The sequence below is a fragment of the Lepisosteus oculatus genome, chromosome 3, assembly GCF_040954835.1.
Source record: "Lepisosteus oculatus isolate fLepOcu1 chromosome 3, fLepOcu1.hap2, whole genome shotgun sequence".
In the NCBI taxonomy this organism is placed as follows: Eukaryota; Metazoa; Chordata; class Actinopteri; order Semionotiformes; family Lepisosteidae; genus Lepisosteus; species Lepisosteus oculatus.
The window spans coordinates 28,507,551-28,528,836 of NC_090698.1; positions in this window are offsets into that span (position 1 = coordinate 28,507,551).

Consider the following 21,286-nt stretch of genomic DNA (forward strand, 5'->3'; position numbering starts at 1 on the left):
ATATACAGCACAGTCAGTGTCTTTTCTTGTCCTGTTTTTTTTTACCTTTCTTCACTCCTGAGCTCAGGAGAAGGGAATAGCAGCATGGATGATGCAGAATAAACAAGGTTTAGTCTTGCTGTTCCCTGCAGATAGAAATATAGAAGTTCAGGCAGAACAGCAATCAATATTGTAGTTGAATAGCCTGTGTCCCAGAAGTAAAAATAATCATCATTATAGACCTTGTCTGCCTAATTATGCGGTAAACACTTCTTTCTGAAGGCAGCCATTATTCCAACTTAATGGAACTGTTTTTCATTTCTGCCTTTTCTGTTCTCCTCAGAGAAAAAATTCCTGTTCTGCACTAACCTGAACACATCTTATTTTTTGTCTTTTCTGCAGTCTTGTACAGTATATCTCACCGAATCTCATATTTATAAGTCTGTTGTGATGATTCATAAACTCGATACATTTCTTTCACTTCTTCAGTGGTTGGATGCTAAAATACCTCAGAAAGGTCAGATATACTGGACACATATTCCACAATACACCTGAGCTTCTGATAGAAGAAGACGACTAAAATTAATTTTTACTTTTGATAGGGAAGCAGGTTAGCTGGCATAGTTATTTTAAACAGGCAGATTCTTCAATTAAAATATGTAATTATAACTAATGCTGCTTCAAAAAAAGCTCATGTAGAATTTATGTTGAGGGTTTCTGTGTAGTATGTTTGTGTTGACTATGTATTTTTCCTTGTCCCCAGATAAGATACTCATAGCCAGGACATGCTTTGCATAATTTAATGCGTTTTTTAAAAAAAGTCTGTACCTTTAACAAAATAAACGTTTTACTTTTTAACAGATGCTTAGACTCTTTCATAGATATGCTCATATGCCTGCGTGTCAACCTTTTCATCTTGGAAGCAGCAGTTTTTTATGTACTAGATGCCCTATATTTTCATTTAATGGTATAAATCAAAAGGGAAAGTTATGAAAACTGCCTGTCTTAAGTATGGGAGTAATTATATTAACTAAATGGACTCAAAGCATGTAATCTGCCACAAACCGCTGATAGTATTCTAACTCATAATAGAAAGATAAACTCCTTTTATTTAAATGCATTTTAATTGGCATTTCCTGTCAAAGAACATTTCAGAACATTAACTTGACAGGTCTGCTGTATGATTTTTAGCCTTTTCCATCAGTGATCTCTTTGAAGCACAATGTGGCCTTTTATGTCCAATCAAATTCTAGTTATTCCATTCATTTTTTTTACCAATTAAGCACACAAGGGGTTTTGTAAATTCTTGGACCTTTGTGTGACAAGTGTGACTGCCAAAGAAGCAGGATGACATTGTTTGGGAGTTCATTTATAGTGGAGTTCTTTGTAGGAATACCTTATCTCTTCTTTAATTCTATGAGCAATTTGAAACCTTGAAGGGATGGCTCATAATAAATAGTATGCTTCTGTACTGTACCTGCATAAATGCCATGAAGATAAAACATTTCACCATCTGATCTAATTTTCAACACTGAAATTATAGCATCAATTTAAGACAATATAAAATACAACTATTTTCTTTAAATTAAGTGTTGGAGAAGAGCATTTATTGGTTTGGGCCTGGATAAGATAACAATCATATTAATGACTATAAGTGATTATTACAGTGAATTTTAGTGGATACTATTAATTCACTAACAGTTATGAATACAACCCTTCTAATATAGCCTTAAAGGATAATTCATCCACCCACTTCATGATATACCAAATTCATCCACTACTGAAGTGCTGTGCCCACCTGCATCACGCACTAGTCACTGTGTGATAACAATGCCACTATACAGGTAGAGGTGGGATAAATTTTAAATAGGATTTTTAAATAGGCCAAATTGCACAAGTCCAAAATTCAGTCAGGGCACCAGGGCAACACCACTTCTCTTATGAACAGTGTTATGAAACCTTTAATGACCAAGTAGTTGGGACCTTTTGAGGTTTAATGTCTCATTTAAAGGATGGTGCCACCTACAGCACACTGTACCCAGTCCACATAACAGGACAATAACAGGGAAATTCCAGTCCAGATGGAATAGTGCCGACTACTGTTATATTTTTTTTAATTCTTGCTTTGATAAGACAGAATATAGGGATGCTTTTTTGATCACTGAAATGTAGTTCAATATCAAATTATATTATATAAAAGATCCATTTGTTCATTGTAATAGCAGCTGCTTATGCTGGCGCAGATTTAGCAAACAGGCAAAACTCAGTCCAGGGCTATGGTCAAACCATGCAACCATGCAAAATTTGTATTCAAATAGACACTGTAATAAGGCACTGAAGGAATCCAAGACGACAAAATCGAGTAAGCAAACTGGTTCCATAGCCAGAGAAACACAAAACATGCAGTATGCAAAATTAGAGACTAGGCAGAGGCATAGAGCAAAATTGTATAACAGAGCCCAAGGCCTTAAGTAGCCTGATCCACCTGAGATAGGGAGTGGTCATAAATTACCCACAGGTGGAACAGGCTTCCTGTCTGATTGTGTAACCACAGCAATCGATTGACAGACAGGTGAGTAGAGACTTGGTCTGATGCCGTGGTAATTCTAGCTTGCTCCACGGCTCAATAGCAGGGGCAAGTATGACACTCAGAAATTGTTTGATCAAGAATGTCCAGAAATGCAGCTGTTTTTTGGATAAAACAAAAACAAAAATGCAGTTGCTGACTTCCCTTTTCCAAATGTTGTGGCATGGACATGCCTAAAGAAAAGAGTGGAACAACGTCTCTAGAACAAAAAAAGATTAAAATCCAATTCAATACATATGTAATATAGCTTGATGAAAAAATGTGTTAATTCTTTTGTAGGAAACTGATGCACTGTAAGGAATCGGCATGTGTGAGGTGTATAGCTATGGTTTTATAGCTGTGAAGCTGATGGTTTTTTTCAGAGACAGGTATTAATTGATAAAAAAAAGCATTTTAATTAGTTTACACCTATTAACACTTGGATATGTGTAGAGAAATGCATTGCTCTAGTATATGAAACTTTTCTAAGTGAATGATTAATGCCCATAAAATGTAACTGCCATATTTCCATCACAGGCCCCTTTCATGAATGCTCAATACAAGCAGTACTGAAAGTGCAGGTGTTCATCATGCAGTCTCTTTAAATAGCTTTTCCATAATAGCACTTAGTGAAGGGATTAGATGTGCTCTCATAGACACAAATAATAGAACACCTATCCTAAGCAGATTCACAGACTATCCAGCTTTTACCAGAAGTTGGACAACGTCTGTAAGATCCAAAGGGGTCAAACATGAATTTGGTCAATATCAATTAAAACCTTCCTCTCATGCTAGTATTTATTACTTATCGGCCTTTCAAACTTGCTTTTACAGGTTCCAAGGAAAGGAAATACTACTATTTTGAAGAATAATATTTATCTAGTAGTTTAAACTCACTGCAGCCTTACACATAAAGTGATGTTTATATTATCCCTCCCTGTACATTTGTAAACATTTAGTGGATCAGCTCATAATAATGACAGTCATCAAGCTGGGTTACTGTGAATAGAGATTCTAAGAGGTTAAATGAGGGTCAGACTCAGAAAATATACAGTTTAAATATTCTGATGGCCTACATCTTTTAAGACTGATTTGATGCCTCTAACAAAGTCTCCGGCTTAAATCTTTTTAAAAAATGCCAAAATTGATTATCCTTTAAGAGTTAAATGTTCATTTTTTCTCATATTCAGGAAAGTTGTAATACTTAATCTCCTAGGTTAAAACAATGAAACAAGAAATGTTTTTCAGCTTCGCATAGTTTTAAAACAAATTGTCTTTCAGAACCATTAACCGGGAAAACAAGTATGTTTAATGAATCATTCCAGTCCAGTTATTTCAGCTAAATCAACATGTATTTTTCTCCTTGCCATGAAAAAGGAAACTGAAAATAGAAATGCAATATCCCTCTTTTACTTGAAAATGTGTTATGCGAAAATTATGGGTTTATAGATTAATAATAATTTTAGTCTAAAAAAGATTAATAATGCCATATCTATGAATTTGTGTAAGTGAACAGCATTTCAAGATACAGCTTTGGACTTTTTTGAACACAGTTAAGAAAAAATTATTGCAAAGAACCATTATGTTTCCATATTCTGAAAACCATATTAGAATTTTTTAATCAACACTTTTTAAATCTCTTGTATTTTTCAGATTAACACTAGATTATTAACAGAAACAAACAAAGTTAGACATGGAATATTGTATTTGTTTAATATTTTTTCTTTATCAGTTATATACAATAAACTTCCTTCATATTTAATTGTAATTTTTAATCATTTAAAATATGTAACTCATTTTCAGGAGCCTTCCAATATTTCTCCAATAATTTGATTTTGCACATTAAATCTGTGTTCCAAGACAAAGGTTCTGTTCTCAATCTTATTGTCTGAAAAAAAAATAAACTAAGGATCCACAGTCTCCCAGCTGTTTTCCTGCACAGCTGTGTCTGGCAGACCAACAGAAGAGTACTGATGTGCTTGGGAGCATAATATGTGTTTATTTTAATTTAGGACATCACATGGAAAATTCCTAGCTATACTGTACCGTTGAATATACACAGTGCCTTGCAGAACTATTTTGACCCAATTACAAAATAACACACTTTATTTTAAAATTAATGTTTTATTCTCTACAAACTTTGCATTTCAGTAATTCAGTTAGATGCTGATGAATGCAAGGAGGAACAGGGGCGTGATGAACATTGACATTGTATTAAGTAATAGGCTAGGCTTGCCTAGCTAAAGGAAATACATTAATAGTATCTAAGGTTGTATGGGCTGCCCTAACCCCACTCCCCCATTATTGGAAGGATTGAGCTTGTTTGCTGCTTTGATTGAGGGAGTTTGCTGCACTGGTGTTAATGGGGAGGTGGGGGGCATAGAAGAGAGACACGCAAAAGGTAGTCCCAGGTGCAAGACTTGTACGAGACTTGTATGCGTAGAGCAGAAGTGTGCAAGAATACGATCTAAGCTTCCTTGCAAATTCCTATTATAATTTAAGAATGTAATTTAGTACATTTGTTTGTGAATCACCTTGGTATAACCTATGTCTTTTCTTCTTGGCAGATCTGCTTGGGCTTTCTCAGATTGTTGAAGAATCACTAATGGACAGCTGTTTTCATGTCTTTCTGTAGATGCTCAATACAATTCAAGTCAGGAGTTTGACTGGGCCACTCAAGGACATTCACTTTCTTATTCTTAAGCCAGTGTAGCTTTGGCCTTGTGCCTTTGATCATTGTTCTGTTGAAAGGTGCATTTATTTTCAGCAGGTTTAGATATGAGGAAGGTTTTTCCTCTAAATTCTGATGGTATTTTGCTTCATCTGTGTTCCCATCAGTCTTGGCAAGCTTCCCAGCCCCTGCTGATGAGAAGCAGAACTACAACACCACCAGATTTGACACATGGGAATGTGTTGACTGAGAACTGAGAAGTTACAGTAAGTAGCACTTTGTATTTAGACCAAAAAATTCCAATTGTGTCTTGTCTGACTACAAACCTTTGTCCACATTTGCAATATCACTTGCAATATCACTTGAGTGCTTTGTTGCAAACTTGAGAGATTAAATGTTTTTTATTTAATTTCATAAAAGGCCATTGTGACCTTTGTGTTGTTGACCATAGATGTTTTCTCCCATTTCAGCCACTTAACTCAATAAATCTTTCAAAGTGGCTGCTGGCCTCACAGTGATATCCCTAACCAGTTTCCTCCTTGCCTGACTGCTCAGGTTGGAGAGACAGCCCAGTCTATCCAGTGCCTTCCACTTCTTTAGGATTGACATCACCATGTTCAAAGATATATTAGAGTCTTTGAAATGTTTGTATACCATTCTCCTGATCTGTGTCTTTATATCCCTGAGTTGCTTGTAAAGCTCCCCAGTCTTTGTGTGCTCATAGGGATAATCAGAGACTTTGATATTATGGTCCCCCAGATTAACAGGCAGAAACTGTAGCTTCAGGCTCACACAGGATGATTGCTTTTTAGACTCAGGTTGGTAAACTGAATAGACAGAGGGAAGGTGCTGAGTATAGAAGAGATAGGGAGAGAGGCACCTACTAGACATCAGGATGAAGAGAGTGAAAGGAAACGTCTCACCCCTAGTATACAGTAGGGTAGTAAGGCAAGTGAAAAGTAAGAGGGAAAAGGTCACCAGATAGTGCACAGAATGCTACCATATTTTTTGTATACTTCTACTAGTCTGTGTTTTTGAAAGCTCTTTAGTTTTCATGGGTTATTTGTTGCTTGACCAAAGACCCTCACATAGGCAGTTGTTGTTATTCCAAAAACATGAGAACCATTATCATTATACATAGACAAAGGCCATTCAACTAATCATGTGGCACATTAATGTACTTACTGTATGTACAATGTTTTAATACTTATTTAATCAAAACCTTTCCATTTTTCTTTAATATTATCTATTTCTTTACTTTCTGATTTTTGCTTAGATAGTATAGGGTAGGTTGTCTACCCAACAAATACTGTATCGTTTGCTGTTCCGAAGTGTCTGACTGCAAGATTTAAAAGTATTGTGTACAATGGGCTGAAAACGTTTGCATGGCACTGTTTGCCATCAGCCATATCACTCTGCAACTCACAACTGTCAACCCACTGAAGCTAAGCAGGTGTGAGCCTGGTCAGTACCTGGATGGGAGACCTCCTGGGAAAAACTAAGGTTGCTGCTCAAAGAGGTGTTAGTGAGGCCAGAGGGGGTGCTCACCCAGTGGTCCATGTGGATCCTAATGCCCCAGTATAGTGACGGGGACACTATACTGTAAACAGGCACCTTTGGATGAGACGTAAAACTGAGGTCCCGACTCTCTGTGGTCTTTGAAAAATCCCATTAGAAATTTATTGAAAAGAGTAGGGGTGTAACCCCGGCGTCCTGGCCAAATTTCCCATTGGCCCTTACCAATCCTGGCCTCCTAATAATACCTATCTATGAATTGGCTTCATTAAGCTGCTCTCCTCCCCACTGATAGCTGATGGATGCTGCACATTGGAGGTGGTGGAGGGGATCCCCATTACCTGTAAAGTGCTTTGAGTGGAGTGTCCAGAAAAGCGCTATATAAGTGTAAGCAATTATTAATTAATTATTATTATTACTGTAAGTGTGTGTTGCTCAGTATAAGTGAAGCACAAGAAACCTGTAAATTTTAAATGTGCCTTGCTGATTCTGGGATACTATAGGGTAGCTGATAATTTCACGCTCTCCACATGTTTTGCAGGTAACATAGATTCCGTCAGGAAGTCAAGTGTATACAGTACTCCTCGTGACTCAAGTGCTAATTTTACCACTCACAAAACAGTTGCACCCTAAAAGTAATGAAAGTGTTTTCATTTTCCATTTCACCTGTTGGGGACGGTACAGTAGCACAGTGGTTAGGATGGCTGATTCCAGATCTGGGGGGCTATCTGCATGGAGTTCCTTGTTCGTGTGGGTTTCCTCTTGGGAGCTCTGGTGTTCTCCCACAGTTCAAAGACATGCTGGTAGGTTAATTGGCTTTTGGGAAAAGTGGTGCTTAGATTGAAAAAAAAAACTCTGGGGTTACAGCACATATCCAGTGGCATGGTATAGACATCTCACTATGACCTGTGATCAAATAGCAGTTCAGCAAAACCAAAAACCGCTGCGTGAAGAGAAAGGCATTGCTGAGTCCCAGAAACATCAGTCACTCCTTCTAAAGTGAAATGGCTTTCTACGCTTTTCTCCTACCGCTGTGGTGTACGGTGGATCACCACCTGTTCTAATCAGAGTCCCTGCCATATTCAGAGACTGAATTCAGATGAATGATTCATCTGCAGTAGGTGACTGAACATGTTAGTTTGCTTCTGTTTCATTTGGCTCTGTGTGGGTTCATAACTATGCATTAGCTTATCTGGTTTGCAAGAAAGTGGAGAAAAATGTGCACAATAGAATTAGTATTTAATCTATATTCAGATTATTTATACTTTTTTCTAAAAGAAATTCTAGTTGACATTTTGTGAATGATGAGTGTTATACAGTATATGCATTGTTCATACACAAAATAATTACTCATATACCTTTGCATTATCTGCAACAAGTCTGTGTAAATGACAGTGGAGAGAAACAGTATAAGAAACAGTATAAAGTCTGTACAACAAAGTGGCTGCATTCTCACTAATCAGTTCACTATTTCAGTTCTCAGAAGTTCTCTTCAGTTTTACCATTACACCATTCTCTAACTTTTAATTTAAGAAAATTGGAACATTACACATAATCTCTCATTCTGTGTTTCTTGTAACAATAGTGGTTTTCTGTGTAAACAACGTTTTTTTTCTTTTTTATGAAGACAAGAATATTCACTTATCTTTCCACATATGTCAGTTTCATAAAACTTCTCTTTCATGAATAGCTTTGTCCTTAGAGATGTCTGGCTCAGTGAAGGTTTATAAGAATTGATTTCCGCAGTAAAAAAGTTTGGTTTTCACAAGTAGGTCAGAGGCCTCTACAGGGGAAACCAGAAAATCCTCACATCTCTTCCCTCTCAAAATACCATCACAAGAATGTTAAGTATGAAAGAGCAGTGGGAGACCATCAGAGATGTGTGTGCTTATTGCAACAGATATTTGTATATTTGAAAAGGCAAAAAAGGCAAGAAATAGAAAGAATAAAGATACCTAGTGGTCTTGCTGATACTAATCAATGAGTAATTTTGCAAATAGATCCTCCCTGACGATGCTGTGTGTGAATGGAAAATGTTTTGGTAAAATCAAATATCCCAAAGCTAAGAGTGATGCATGATTCACCATTTTAGTCATTGTTAACTTTAGCACTTTTTCCTACTTTATATCTGCACGTGGGAGTCAAATTACAGTTTATATGTAATTTAAATATGAGCAGATGTTGGTATGTCACTTAAACAATTAGAGAGCTGATTGATTTCAAACCCTGCACGACTAGATGAATACATACAGTACGGCAAAAGGCTATCAGTTTCTGTCCTGTTTTACATCTTTATATTTTTACTCTGCTGTCTTCTAACTGAGATAGAAGTGTATGCTTCATTAAAAAACAATAATGGCCTTGTGTAAGCCACCAAGAAGAAGGGCAGTGGAACACAAGCATGACTTTTTTTAAATGGATAATAAATGTTTTGTGTAAGGCTGTGATTACGATATAATGTAACTTTCTTCTCAACAGGATTTCAGTAAGAATGATAGGTTTCTCCATAGATACTGTATCAGGGCTAGTATACACATAAACTCAATAAAACATATACAGTCCAATATACTCCTAGGATATTGGGTATGCGACATATAAATGGGGAGTTTCACAATAAACTAATTTCTTATGAAAAAAGGAGACTGATAAGTGCAGTAAACTGGTAAGTGATTTCTAATAATGTTAACTCAGTTCTGCCCTCTTGAATCAATATACAGATAATGATGACGATCTTTATTTTGAAGGAGGAAACGTTGCGACAGTTGGGTGACAGATGTCTCTTGTGTGTTTAATAATAATAATAATAATAATAATAATAATAATAATAATAATAATAATAATAATAATAATAATAATAATAGCTTACACTTATATAGGGCTTTTTTGGACACTCCACTCAAAGCTCTTTACGGGTAATGGGGACTACCCTCCACCACCACCTACAGTATGTGCAGCATCAACTTGGATGATGCAACGGCAGCCATAGTGCACTAGTACACACACCTCACATCAGCTATTAGTGGGGAGAAGAACAGAGTCATTAAGCTAATTCACAGATAGGAACATTAGGAGGCCATGATTGGTAAAGGCCAATGGGAAATTTGGCCAGGATGCCAATAAATAAAGTATACAATATATTGGTAAGGAATTAGTGTTACAAAATTACAATTTTCTGGAAACTGATTACATTTAATTGACATTACAGAGAAAGTATGCAGACAGCAAGAGTATCAGTGCAAAATTAATATTGATGGGCCATGTAAATTTGTTATTTGTCCATGTGCTTTGCTCTGAAACATTATATTTCCAGTAGACATTTTTCACAAATTTATCTTTTTTGTCTAAATGGCATAATTGCATTCTGTCTTTTACAAAATTCTGATTCCTTCACATTTACACAAAGTATTCTTTTGATTGGCCATTGAGGTTTTTATCTACAGTAGATATTTTTCCATTATTTGAAGGCCGACAGTACACTGTTGTCCGTCATTATACAGTATACAATGTACCCTTTTCTAATTGAATTGCTTGTCATCTAATACTTTGAGAGTTATGGCGCAGTTAATTACCCAGTTACTTTGAAACATTAGTTTGTATGGCAACATCTAGGAGACAGTAGATTCTGTGGTATTAGAGTTAATCACTTAAGCACTTAACATCATTTATGTAATCTTTTCTTTCCAAACTATGGTGTGTGATAGAGAAAGACAGCATGTGTGTTTAGTTCTTTGAAAAGTGGAAAACAATAATTATCATTTATTCAATTGAATTATCTGCTGTTGTCCCAAATTTAAAGAAAACCCTTTTCTTTTTACATTATCTTTTTACATTTTTGTTTGACTTTGTACTCCAAATTTTAATAGAATAGGGTTGATCAAATGCAATGGCCTTATAAATCCTCCTATAAACACAGAGGACAGATAACAAAAATAACTGCAAAATATATTATGGGGGATGATTTAATTGGGTTCTTTCTGTCTTATCCAATAGAACAGTTCTCCTGGAAGTCACAAATGGAGCCCTGAAGCAAAATGCCTTTTTCTACTGCTGAAATCACTGGACTGTGTTCACTTACCATAAAGCTATCAGAGAAAGTAGGTCAATTTCTCATGCTGCATATTTGGTTGATCATGGAACATCCCACAGTACTTCCATTGCCTCTCAGTGGGCACTTTCTCTATTTCCTATTCCTGTGCTACTGGTCTGAGTGACTCAATCACTCATGAAAAGTTACTGTTAAAAGGAATCATAACATGTTCATTTGTGCGATCTGCATTTTTAATGTCAGTTTTTACATGCAATGGTTCTAAAGAATTCAGAAGAGAGCAGAAAGGATGGTGCAGTGAGAATTGCACTGAAATCACTGCAGTAATAGAAGGCTGTCAAGGATTTCAAACCTCATAAGTCTTTGTGACTCCATCATTGACCGAGATATCGAGTGTGAAAAAATGGTGAGAAGGTATCTCTATTTGCATTATATCTGTATTGAAAGTTTGTCATTTATCACACACATAATCAAGCCCCCTTCTGATATTCAACTAATAATATTTAGAAATTTTACAATCCATCCTTATCATGAACTTAAAAGATATAAAGTGAATAGTAAAATAAATTGGTTCTATTAATTTCAAGAATAATCCATCCATCATTTTCTAAATGTGTTATGCAATACAGGGTTGAAAGGGAATCCAGAGCCTATTCCAGCAAGCAACAGGTGTGTGGCAGGATACACCCTGGACAGGACGCCAGCCCGTCAACGGACAAATTTCAAGAAAAATACAACACAAATTAGCCGATAATGGCCAATAAGACCATTATGTGTAAAATGTATAAAATAATGTAGAAAAATAGCCTATTTGTACTTATTTAAACTACAAAAAGTGTTGAAATCTCAAAATAATCTTTAGGTTGAGAATTGTTGTAGAATTAAGTGCATACTCATTACACTCAAGCTGATATGTGAATGAAAATATCAAGACAAAAACAGGACTAAGTCTGTCTGACTACAGTATTTGGTCGTGTCTCATTCAGCTGAGCAAACAAACTTTTCTTTTGTTTGCTAATCCTTATTCCAAAGATCAGCTGGAAGCGGCGCTCCTTTTTCAGAAATTCTTCTGTTGACTTGACTTTGTGCTTTAGTATTTTTTTCAAATTGCTGCTGAATATGAAACTACATTCAATCCAACTGTCATCAGTAATGCCAGCAGCAAATCTTGATACTGTACATAAGAAAAATATTCAATTAAGTTCAGAATCAGTTCAAATACAGTAATATTCTGTTTAAAAGCCCTTGAAATCCTGCTCTATGTGATCAGTTTGATTTCATTAAGAAGAAGCTTGTACCTTCTGTTGGTTCGCTGTTTCATCACATATCATGTTCCTATCTAGGGAACTAATTACTCCTACAGGTGTGCACATTGTTTTCTGTGGCTGTGCTGGTGGCTACAGTATTTTGAAGTTGATAGTCATGTGCACCCAATAGGAAAAAGCTGTCATATTTCCAGTCAGTTTGGGCCTTTTGGTAAAATACCGTACTTGCCTGCAGTGCAGCCAATAGGATTATTTTTAATCAAAGACAAGCCTGTAATTTTAGCCATGAATATAAATGATGAATTTATTTAAAGCTAAGGGAGATGTGTAAACACTAGGCTTTTGCTTATGCTTTTTATTACTTATTTTCAAGTGTGCATAATCAAAAATGATTGTAGTATGTGTCAGTCTTAAAAATATCAATTAAAAACCTTTCAGCTTTTTTTCTGCATGATATTGTTGGTCTTTTACCCCTTTCATTTTACTACACCCTGTGAAATAATAGCCTCACAGTAAACAATGGCTCAGACAGATTTCCACCTGATTAATCAATTGAGCATATTTGCTAATACCTTACCCTGGTTTAATTTGGTCAGAGGGTAGCAACATTCTTTGCTTCATCTTAAATCAACTTGGACTTGTTTTATTTCCATTTTTCTTTCTTGCTTCTGCAATGGTCTGTTTGATTTGCATCTTATAATACTCACTCCCAAAGGTATTTGCTTTTTAAAAATTACATTTCATTTTTAGATGAAAGGAAAGACACACACACATGATATTATGCAAAAATCAATTTTTATCATGAAGGGAGTAAAAAAGCTATTAGTCAAAGTCCTTTTTTAGAGAACTGTCTCATGTACACCAGTGCTCTGAAGATCTGTTGCCTAAAAACGTCAGCTATTCATTTAATAATAAAATTCAAATTTTGCATATCACAGTGTGTGGGAGCCTTTATTTTCTTCAGGTTTTAATAAATTCTCCTACAGTAGGTTCTTGTAATGGTCTTCAAATGTGAAGATTTTCTTATTTTTATTTTTTGTTTGTTGAAATTCAGAATCCCCTTGGAAAATGCCTGAATATCATAAGGAAATTCAGTAGTTGGTATTTGTCATTAGCCTTTATTGCATCATAAATCTTAAGAAGCTAATCTATCTGGCAATTTATAGTATTAATCACTCACTGCAAAACAATGTCAAATGATATAATAATTTAAAGTGAATTGTGTTCATTTAGTGGATGAAGTGGCTGAACCTTCACATCCCATTTGCTGGGGTAGCAGGAAGAGTAAAGACAAATTCAGGGATATTTCAATGGTGTTCTTTCCATGTGGCACTATTTACATACATACATGTACTGTATATGCAATTTTGCTCACCCGCTCAGGGAAAGGAATATTGTACATCCAAACCTGGCAGAATATCTGCTTAAATACTAGAAGAACACAAAAACAGGATCAGGAGCAATAAATCAAAGGAACAGCCTCAGCTAAAAGACTGTAAGCTTGTAGAGCCCAAGGTATCAAGATAAATTAAAATGATAAATGTACTTTGCCATTCATTATTATTTTTGGATACTGTTAGAATCTATGTGCCGATGGCAGCTTGTAGCACTTAACACACATGCTGAATGAGTCACGATTCTGTCTCAATTAGGCTCATACTGAGGAGTGCACTTAGTGAAAATGTCAGGTAGTGGGCTGAGCTATGCACAAATAGAACACTCGTAAGAAAGAAACAAAACTTAATTCTCTCAGGGGATTTACGTAAGCATCTCCAGTACATTAATAGGACGGAGTTGTAAACATATAATTAAAACACATCAATTACAAAAAACACTTTTTAAGAAACTTTATATATTATCCTCTTACATTGTAAAAACATAATTCATTCTTCTCTGGTTGGTTGCAAAACTGAAATGGCCATAGGAGTTGTGTTGGCTCAATAATACATGTAAATGAAAGGGTCTTCATAATATGACTTTAAATTAATGAACACTTGGTTTTTGAAAATAAGATTACCTTTTAGGTTAGGTTAGGACAAAACAAATTTATGATGCGAGTAAGGAAGACATAAAATAATGAATACTTAATAACTATTGGAATATGCCTTTATTAGCATAAAAACTGAATTTTCTCTTCAAAATTAAAAATGCGCCAGTATTTTGCTGTAAATGTATGTAAAGCACTGTATACAGTACCATTCTTTTAAACTTAATCTGGTTGCTCTTCTCTGGACATTTGTACAGCAATGTTTTTTATGACTGAAAATGATAAACAATATTCTAAATGAGTGCATTGTACAATTATGAAATGCCATCCCTTACTTTTACACTTTCACCTTCATATCCTTAAATACTTTGTGTCGTATCATTCCTTCCCTACAGTACATTGTCCCGAAGATCTTAAAATGATATGTCAGGATAAACACCTCCATCTTATTTGGTAATCAGTCTCTTCAAATTCATTGTTTCATCTATAGTTTCGATTTTTGCTATCTTTAGGTAATACTCTACATTTGCCTACATACATCATCTGCCAAGTGGTTGTCCAGTCTCTCCTTCTCTAGCACACCAGGTTTCAGTGGCTCCTCTGCCTGGCTCACACTCTGCTCCCCCTGTCTTTCAGCTTGGGCCCCTGATGGCCTGCATTAATAGAACCAACACATTCCTTCTCTTCTCTCTGACAGGAACACACTTGGCTACTGATGCCTGCTTTCCTCCCTCCACTCCATCTTTGTCTGTGTGGCAGCTCCCAGGATCATGCTTCATTAAAGGCAGGGGGCAGTTCTAATAGACATGTCCCGTTGAAGGCTCACTGTGCAAACTTGCCTCAATTCTGCCTTAATTGGGACTTGACCGCACCACTGAAGCTGAATTAGTAGGAGATTTATTCATCTTGAGTACTTCTAGTACCTGGAACAATTTTGCCTTTTTATGCTAATTCTATTTAATACTGAACTTTTTCCCTATGCTAATAGAGATATACAGCTGATTTACTACATATTTCTTCATTTAGTACATACCTGTGTTTAATGCATATTTTAATGTATACTCTTTTAGTACTAGAAGTTTTATGAAGGTTCGACAAATCTAGACGTTTCCATGACTGTCCCAGATACATTTTACTCCATTCTTTTGCTGTTGTAATGCTGAGATATAGTAACCTGTTTATCACTTTGATATTTTTAATATCCCTGTTGACCCATGCATGCAATTCTTTGTATTTATTTTCTTTTTTTTAACCCTTTACTATTTTTTTCCTTATATTTACTAAATTGATTTTTTTAATCATTTGGGATATTGATTTGTAGCTTTTGTTTAACTCTGTTTTGTGCTTTTAGCAGAATCTGTTTCAACTGTTGACATCCTTTCTCCACCAATTCTTTCCTATTCCATTCCACTTCTCTAAACTTCTAATTAAAGTCTAATTGCTTTAAGGTCTGCTTTCCTAAGTTAACTTGAACAATCACTAGACTCAAAATGAACAGTTTCGATGTATATTTCAAAGCACACCATATTATGATCAAAATCCCTTACTGGGCCTCTCACATTTGTTTGCCTATCTCTGTCTTGATTGATTAAAACTAGATCAATTCAAACATTTCCTCTTGTTGATGCTAGGTGCTCTTCTAGGAAAGCGGCCATTAACCCTGTCTGCCGTTTTGGTTTTTATTGTTGACATTCCTATAACTTTTCTTGGGGAAAAGATGAAGAATCACAAAAAAATCTCTTCTTCTTTTGCACAGACATGATTCATTTTATTATAGAATGTTGAATTATAATTGTCTGTATTTCGTAACCTATAACATACACTTAACACTACACTTCTGAAAGTGTAGTGTTATGTATATGTTATAGGTTACGAAATACAGACAATTATATACATTATATACACATACATTAAGTGTATGTTTTTTTCAATCTTTTTATTGTCTTCCCCATATCAATTTTTTAAACTCAAGACTCTTGATTCCTTTAGGTCTACTTCCTGAGCCTGAATAGACTGTAAATATATATCTAATCTATAAATATACAGAGCTGCACATATACCCCTTCTACCTTTCATGTCCTCTAAAAATGTTCATTTAATAAAGTTATAGTAAATTCATCTGCATCACTTTTTGTTTAGTCATGTTGCTGTAATTTCAATAACATTTTAATTGCCTGTTAATGTAGTAGCTTTTATCTCATGTATTTTGCTTCTAGTAGTCTTATCATGTAGGCATAATCTCTTAAGTACCTATTCTTTTGTTCTGTTTTCCCCTTGGGTTCCCTTTTGATATTGCTTCCTTTTGGATTTTCCTTGGGTTCTCCCTTCAATCCGTTATAGTTTATGTTTCTGGAATTCTTTGAATCCTTCTGCCAACTCCTTCTATCGTAGAGTTTGATCTTTTTATTGTGTCCTGAATCATCTCCATCTAATTCTACATGGTATCCTTTGACAGGAGTAGCAGAGAGTTGTAATTGATTCCACTTCAAGGTAGTCCCTGGAGATATACTAAATGCACACCTGTGATGTACAAAATTGAATAAAAAAAACATAAAATCACCATCCATAAACTTCAATTTAAGTATGTAATAAGACACATATATACAGTATACTGTATATAATCATAATCTTTCTTTCATGATTTTCATCTTATATTCCTCAAATGAAGCAAAACAGGAGTTGTATTTCATATTAACATGTTTAATGAAAAGCAACTAAAAATAAAAGTATGGTATTATGATCAAATAATGTGCGTATTTATAGATAAATGACATTTCTTATAGGCACACAGGGTTGTCTGTAGCTGTGTGAGGTTAAATCTAAATAGTTGTAATCATTAAAATAAAGAGATGATCGCACTCAACAAACACATTAGGATACAGTATATAAGGAGTAAGAGGGTGTAAGAGAATATCTCTTTCCATGTTTGTCTCCTATGTGTTCCTAGGCTAACATTTTACCATTGACCTTGGTTAAGGGAGTGTGCTGACTTCACACAATGCAAGGTGGATGTTAGATGCCCACCACAAAATAAAATAACAAATTAGTCTGGTAAGGCTTGTAGGCAGGGTAAGGCAAGTAAAAATGAGCATGCAGCCTGACCTACTTCATGCCATTTTACCTCCTTAGGGAGGCTGAGGTCTATTTTTAACCCTAAAAAAAATGGTTCGTTGGCTGTTCGGATTTGTTGTGCAATGAATAGCTCCAGAGTGTTCTCAGGAATATTTTAGATAGACTAGGGCCAGCAGTCCTCTAGGCTAGTCTAGACACAATGAATGAGAGACTTACAAGGGAGAAGTTAAAAGAACCTAACAAGTGCCTGAACAGTAAAGCAGGTTACCCTGCTAATACTCATACCCCAACCACATAATCATGCAAGGGTGCCCCTTTTTTCACCTAGTGGCACTGTCTAAACTATTATTTTAGTTGTTTTTAACTGGACCTGGATGCTATAAATTCTAACAAAGGATCTCTGAACTTAATTACAGCATTCGCCAGATTTATTCATAGAAATAGGATGCAAAAACATACATCAGAACGAGTTAAATGATCTTTGATGTGATCATTTGAAAAGTACAACGTCATCTTTGCGTGTGCTTTCTTTGAAGCTTTCAAATAACATTGCCAGGAATTGAATATATTTAGTGCATAGTGGCCCTTATGCACAGAAATTTATTTTTAGATGTGTTTGTCTTGAAGGCTTCATGTACTGTAGGACTTTAAAAAGAGCCATAACTCTGACTAAAGAAACACTGTATGATCATTATGGTGTACATGCATAAATATATAATGTAGGACTTGAAGTGCATTACTGTCATTCTAGCTTTATGTTGTACGATGAGTGCTAGCTATATGCATTCTAATTACATCTCAGATACTCATTTTTATATAGACATGCACACCAGAGGTGGGTAAAAATGTTCTAGAGTCCAATATACAATAAAAAAACAGAGATGCCTTTTTTGCCATGTTTTTTTTTCACATTGAATATACTGAAACCTTGTATTTCACCTGCTGCTATGTTCTAACAATAAATAAATAAGGAAGCATCGCGCTATCATCAAATGGCTGGTTATGGAAAGCAATAAAAAGGAATTTTATGTAGAGACTGTTATATTTTCCACTGCCTAAAAGATTACCTCGGCATTGAGATTTAAATCATGTGGGGGCTTAGAAATGCAAAAAAAAAACACATCTCTTGAAACACAGCATGCTGGACCAGACGGATTATATGATAATTACACATGATATCTGTGTCATAAAAACTTTTTCTTTCTATTGGAAATCCTAAATGTGGGATCTTTATTCCCACTGTTTTTGCTCCTGGCATGTTATCATATTTTACTATGTTATTAGGTACTTTCTCAAGGCAAGCGTAACAGCAGTGCTGAATAAACCACAGAATTAAGTGTTGTTGTACATTCCTCACTGAGGCCCCTCTCTGTGGTCCCAACCTCGGATTAGCTGATGACCTTTGTGTGCTGGAATGTAGAAAAATGAAGTTGTTCATGACAAATGGCGTCTCCAAGGACAGCCTGCTATCCTCGTGACCAGCTAGCTGCCACCATATATTCTCTTGATCACTGGGGCAATACGATTGGACTTTCGTCGGCATGCCTGAATATTTCATTATTCAACAGCACCCACTACATCAGGAGCGTACTGAGTTTCTGCCCTTTTTTTAAAGAAAAAAAATTGAAACTTCATCTCTTTTTGTGATATAAACTGGAGGGTGTGCTACCATGTACTTGGCAGTTTCATTGTGGTTTAAAATAAGATCACTTTATTGGCCATATACTGTACAATTTCTTGCATTAGGAATTTGTCTTTTTCTACATACCCCAGCTTGCTCTCCATGAGACACACAGACAGGGAGAGAATCTTGGGGTCAGAGCACAGGGTCAACCATTGCACAGCACCACTGGAGCAGTTGGGGTTAATGGCCTTTCTCAGGAGCCCAACAGAGTAAGATTTCTCTGCTGGTTGCAGGATTTGAACTGACAACCTTCCAGGCACAGGCAGAGATTCTTAGCCACAGAGCCAGTCCTGGATCCCGGTCCTGGATTGTTGCTGTGTCTTTTATATTTTACCCTGTTTCAGCATTAACTTGAATCAATTGCTCAGTAAACGTCCAAGGATTTTAAGGTACTTGGAAAACCTGGTGGACTACGGCCCTCCAGGATCAGGACTGAATATTGTAGATTTAACACATTAAATACCGCACAATCTGAAACATGTCAGGCTGATAGTTTGGTTTGCCTTTATTGAGTTAACTTATTTTGTCATAGAAGATAAAGAGACTTGATCAAACCCTTTATATTGAAACTCTTCAATGTGCTGGCCAGTGAATTCATTGATTCCCTCTGATCTTAAGAACTCCCAGACACCATTTGGCACGGCTATCTGTTTTGCTTTTTAGACATTTGTTTTCCATTATCAATACGAATGTCCTAATAAGACCTTGAGGAATACACCAGTGAAGAATGGAGAAGTTAAATAAAAAACCCCAAGATGTCAACCAAGCCACTACAATGAAGTTGGTTCAAACCACATTTAAATAATTAACCTGTCAGCATCTTAAGGACAATTATGAAAATTCTCCATATTCTAAGAAAATAAGAAAAGAGGAAAATTAACTCTGCTTGCTCCATTTTCTTAAATTCCTCTACGAGTGTGTAAGAACCTATCTTAAAAGCGCAGGGCAAGGTAGGACTACATCCTTGAAGAGAAGGCAGTCCTGGCAGGGTACATATTGTAACGCCCTCGCCTGGTGGTGAGGAGGAAGCGCCCCTAGGCGCTTGTAGTACCGCTGGGCATGCTGGGAGTGGTAGCTGGGGAGAGTCTGAGGGTCAGCACAATGACCAGCAGCTGACCCTACCTGTGTAAATAATGTGCTAGTAGTTCTAGTGCCCTGTGTAGTCTTATAAGAGTATAGCGTGTTGTTAAGTAATTACCACCCTAAAGATGTGTACGTGTTCCGTCAGTCTCCTCATGTGCGTGTATATCCTGTGTTTGATTTTGTGTGGTTGTTAATGAATAAAGCTAGCGCTTGGTTTGTTAATCGCGTCTCCACTGGTCCTTTGTTCTGAAAAGAACCTGTAAATGCTACAATATAGACAGGGACAATATAGAGGACTAATTAAACTATCCAGCATTTCTTTGGGAGTTGGGAGGAAAGAGAGCACCCAGAGAAAACTCACAAGGATGCAGGGAGATGCACACAGAATGTGATTTCCTATGGAATTTTACCCAGGATCCAAGAGCATAAAATTTCCATTACACACAAGTCTCTACAGATTGCCGATCTTGGGGTGTAACAGAAAGGACATGCTACAGCAGGAAATTGTATGAAGCTAATTCAGACCAGATTGGTGAACTGCAGGTGTTTCAGTTTCCTTTAAATGGGAACAGCAATGCTATTTTTAGATTTTAGGGGTTAGAAATAATCAGCATTGATGAGTGCATTTGAAACCACAATAAAAGTAAAATGTACACAGTAACATGTAAAACCTCACATCACAAAATAGACTAAATTCCCATACGTGCAGGGCAATATTCTGCGATTCAGGAAAAGGCAAAAAAACCTTCCAGTGAAGTGAAGTGGCCCTACTACATTTTTAACAAGCAGGCTTGTGAATACATACCTTTAAATCCAACAGAAGTAATTCTCTCAAGTTCAAAACAAACTTAATTGTTTATTTTGTTTTTATCTTGTCAGGAACACGGACTGGAATCCGTGTCAGATCTTATAGAAGACCCTATGCGATGCGGTAAGAGCTGTAGAAAACAGGAGGCGTGGTAAAAAGGAACATACAGGGGTTTAATAGTGCACAAAATAATAGTGACAGTCCGTGAGACAGTGTACAGGGGAAGACAAAACGGCATCCAAATCCAAACGGGTCCAAGGGGAGGTCAAAGCACAGTCCAAGAGTCCATCAACTAGAATCCATCCTGGGACACGACAAAGTTAAAATCCCCGGGAGGGGGAAGCACACAGACAAACAAAACATGGAGGTCCAAGGGGTGACGGGGCGAGATCCTCAAGACCCCGGGCTCAGGAAGCGGGAGGTGTCAGGGATGAGGCCTATGCCCTCAGGAGACGGACGTAGGGTTTCCTGATGCTAGGCGGGCCTCGCGACATCTTACCCTGGTGATGAGCCCCGAGGACTGGAGGAGCTAGTCTTTAAATAATAACACTAAAAGGGTACATCTGGAGAACTGAATCACACGAACAATAATGGGAGCAGTGGAGCGCCCT